Source organism: Sebastes umbrosus, chromosome 5 (assembly GCF_015220745.1).
Source record: "Sebastes umbrosus isolate fSebUmb1 chromosome 5, fSebUmb1.pri, whole genome shotgun sequence".
Taxonomy (NCBI): domain Eukaryota; kingdom Metazoa; phylum Chordata; class Actinopteri; order Perciformes; family Sebastidae; genus Sebastes; species Sebastes umbrosus.
The window spans coordinates 16157160-16161418 of record NC_051273.1 but is presented as its reverse complement, the minus strand read 5'-3'; the positions used below and the strand labels follow the sequence as shown (position 1 = coordinate 16161418).

Here is a 4259-nt window from a genome sequence, read left to right as displayed (position 1 = left end):
AGAAGATGAGCAGTTTAATCCTTGTGCCTAACCAACATCAGTCCTGATCATAACTACCAAATATTCATTCATTTTCAGAATTTTAACCCTTCAAATTTCTTTTTTAATATATTTTAGCTACACAGTTTATTATGGACTTATTATAAGAGCTTAAGTTGAACTTCCAAAATTTGAAAATCAAAAAAACTGACATTCCTGCCAAAATGTATGCCATATGCATTAACACAGCCAAAATCAAAATGAAAAATTAAACATCCAAAAATGTCTCCAGTGAGGCAGAGTTTCATTCCGAACTCTGGCTTCGGGCTTCGGTAAAATACATTTTATTTTTACGATAGCAGTCAGCGTGTATTGCTTTAAAGGTTACATATCATTTCTATAATGTTCAACTTCTATAACTATACAACTATGGTGCAGCAGATACAAAATGCAGACATTTAAATTTAAATAACCATAAATTAGAGCTTGAAGAATGAACAAGGGATTTTTTGGGGGAAAAATCAATAATATAATCAGAGTTTGATTCCTCCATACGCTTTCTCTGGGCTCCACTCCCAATGCTCTTACTGTGCCATGGATCACATATTGCTGCCATTTTTTCCCCTTTTTTCATTCAGAGGAAGTGGAGAAAAAATTTGCAACGGAGAGACGAAACGTAGGCAATTCTGTCTCCTTTATTGACTCATAAATATATAAGAGGAATACTCTTGACTGAGTAAATAACTAAGTCATTTTAGCTAGTAACTGTATTGAAAAAATATATATTCAATTACCAGACCTGAATTGAAAGGCCATATCCAGATATTAAGTGGACATTGAGTGCTCAACATGCTGAATAGGTAAGTTTATTCACTGTTTGTAACTTCATTCATCACTCTTTGGATTTTTGAGGTTAAATTCTTCTTTCTGCCATTTCCCACGGTGACAAAGGCGGTGACATTTTCTACTCAGCGTTTTATGAGATTTACTCGTTGATGTGAAAATCGTCTCCTGCCTTTCACCCTCTCACATGCACATGTAAGAAGCCCCAAAACCTGATGCAGAAATATTTGAGCTACTAGTGAAACGCGCATGTACAGTACCTCACAAAGAAACCAGTGCACAGCCGATAGTAATGCCAAAATTTACAGGAAATTAAATGCAACAGAAACGCTTGTTGAAGCTTATAAGATGATGCACTGTAATCTTAATTGTTCTCAGCCTTTTTACAGTATATGTAAATATATGGCATATAGAAATATGGCACAAGAAAAATAAAACTCTAAAGATAACAATCCCAAAATCATCTTGATGTAATTAAATGCTCGGAATAAATAATATGTTTTAGAAATGAAGCAGAGACTGTTGCAGTCATAATTAAATATTATATAGAAATCTAAACAGACACATTTAATCTTTCTGTTTCTAAGTTTTACCCCCAGTTGTCAGAAAGTTTGACAAATTTAATCTGAATCCATCAGAAGCATTTTAACAGACACCAATGATACAGACAATCAGACTTACACAGCTCAGTAGCAGTAGCACCACCACAGCACCCTGCATGGCTTCTGACAAAGGAAACGTCTAGACTCCTCTGACTGGAGCTGCCTTACACTCTGAAGTTCAAGGGCTGAACTTGAAAAACACACACACACACCCCTCCCTGGAGGACTGAGCCCAGCGCTGGCCTGGTTGACACGGTTACAGCCCAGAGAGAGGATGAACTCAACAGACCAAGCCAGACACCCAACGTCTCATACAAACAACAACAGTTATGTGTGTTGTCTACTGGGTCTGTAGCAGTACAACAGTAGGTGTAAGTCCTTTGTATTCAGGGAAGATTGATGGTGAAGGTGAGACTTTATAGAAAACACAGCTGTCACTGATGTGGGCTTGGGATGAGGGATGAACTTCCTATCCAGCCTCCTTTCATTCTAGTCTTATTCCCACCCTGACTTCATCAGTCCACACACAACAGACCTACATTTACAGATTTGCCAGCTCAAGAGTCACTGTAAGACAAGTAAGAACCATCTAAAAGGTTTGCTGTGTTTCCTCTTTTTCCACAAAGTTTTTCATAAATGCACAGCAAACATCATAACTGCATTCTGCTTAATTTGCCATTAAACTTCACATTGAGCCCTCCCTCCTCCGTCTTTTTAGTCCAGGGTCAGGAGGGGAAGACTGTGGCCCAGGTGAGGAATGTGACATGAAGATCAGAAGAGCGAGGGGCTGCTGCCCGAGGACGGTTGAGGGCTTACGGTAAAGGGTGTTTGGTGAGGACGTGAAGCTCCTCCCAACAGCGTCAGGCCTAAAGTGCTGATCTGCGGTCCCAAGCCCAGGCCCAGACGCCAGGGGGTGCTCTCCTGTAGACAACAATCCAGATACAACTCCAGCCTGGACAGAGAGACGGACAGGGACAGACTGTGCCACAATCCGTCCCACAAAGGAGCAGCAGGAAACCTGTGAGACAGACATGAATTAATTTCACATACAGCAAACATGACCTGTTACTTAGTGTTTCAGATACTGAGTAACTACAGTAACACCAGGCTGAAAAGCGGTGTTTTCATTATGTTGATTGTGATCATTATGTCTTCATCTGTGGTTGTGTGAGCATACAGTATATGTATGTATGTGTGTGTGTTTTCTCACTCATAGTGTTGTTCCCAGGCACCGACCACAGTGAAGAGTCTCGGCCCCACCTTCAGCTGGAAAAGCTCCTCCCCTTCCTGCCCTAAAATAACCAATAGCGGCGTTTCCTCTGACCCCCGTTGACCCAGACGCAGATGCATCAGCACACTCAGCTCATCTGGAAAACTGTCATGTAAACGTTATAGCACATTCACAAATAAATGTACACATACAGGAGACTGTCCCGCACACACTCAGTCAAATACACACACTCATAGGCATGCTCGTTTTTGCTTGGTCATTCACTGGACCGTTGTGAGATGAGAATACAGGACAGTATAGATTTTAAACCCAGGGTTGTGATGTCACAGATAGACTTTGCTCATAGGAAGACGCTTCACAAGCGAATGTAAACTGTATCACAAAGCTGACAGATTCAGATGACATTAGTACCCTAATGTGTGTAAACAGTCAAGGTCAAGTTTAACACCAAAGCCTTCAGCTAAATCCTTTCAACCTACACATCATGGAAAGAAAGACCACCCTAGATAAACAAGCTCACTGCAGTCACGTGTGACCTTGTCAGCACTCTGAAAATGAAAAATGATCTTTTGTAGTAAAAGATAAAGAATTACAGTACAAACTTAGTAGAGTTAGTGTGTAAACGGGAAATATTTTTTTTAAATTGTGTTTGATTTTCAACATATTACATGAATTAGAATCATGAATATATCGAGGGACAATGTACAATGAATAACAATATTAACATATAGTATTTGTTAGAAATACATGTTGATAGAAACTTCTTATACAATCTTGTTTTTTCATTGTATTGAACAAGAAAGTGACTACTTGTCATGTGAACATAAAAACATTGAGTACATATTTTTACAACTATTTTTTTAGTTCATTCAACTATCAAAATATATGCTAAGTGCACAATGTATGTGTTGTCATTCGGCCTTGAACTAATTAGGCTGTATCTGCTTTATAAATTTGAGTGCAGTTAACTCAAAAATAAAAAAATGATTGACTTAACATAAAAAAATTATGTCAAGCTCACAAGGGATGAGTGTTTGTGTCAAGTGAACATAACGTTTTTATGTCATTTTGACAGTCCAGAACATTTGTGTAGATTTTACAATAACATGTTATGTCATGGATGGACTGGGGTTTACAGGATGGTGAGGTAAGACTAGTATGTAAGTAAGGCATTATTAGTATAGTAGCAGACGAGTATAGTTTGCTGGGCCAGAGATGACTTCCTGTTGCGACCTTTAGTTGTCTTGTGGCTGTGACTCAATGAAACCAAACCCTGTTTACTAACTGAGAAGTCATTTTTACATTAGCTCCTGCGTTGAGCCTAATCAGTGATACTTACAGAGGGCCAAATACTGTAGCTGTTGGTAGGGACAGAGTGGCATATTGTCCGATCTGATATGTTGAACATCCTCGGTCATCTTCTGTTGTTGACACATTGTAGTGAGCAGCTGACTGCATGTCCAGCAGCTGTAATAGATCCACTTCTGTAAACACAAGACACATAAATGATTGATTATTAATGCGGTATTTGACACTGACTGACATCATTTCTAAGAAGATTGCCAGAATTCTGCACTGCATTGTTAAAGAAAATAAAAATATCA

At 39.0% G+C, this 4259-nt stretch overlaps 1 long non-coding RNA gene across 1 annotated transcript; it reads left to right on the top strand.

The window, feature by feature from the left end:
• Positions 1-615: 615 nt before the first annotated feature.
• LOC119489044 lies at positions 616-4144 on the top strand. Its single transcript, XR_005207084.1, has 4 exons — positions 616-655; positions 777-839; positions 2143-2444; positions 2653-4144. It is a non-coding gene; the product is annotated as an uncharacterized LOC119489044 (long non-coding RNA).
• Positions 4145-4259: the final 115 nt, after the last annotated feature.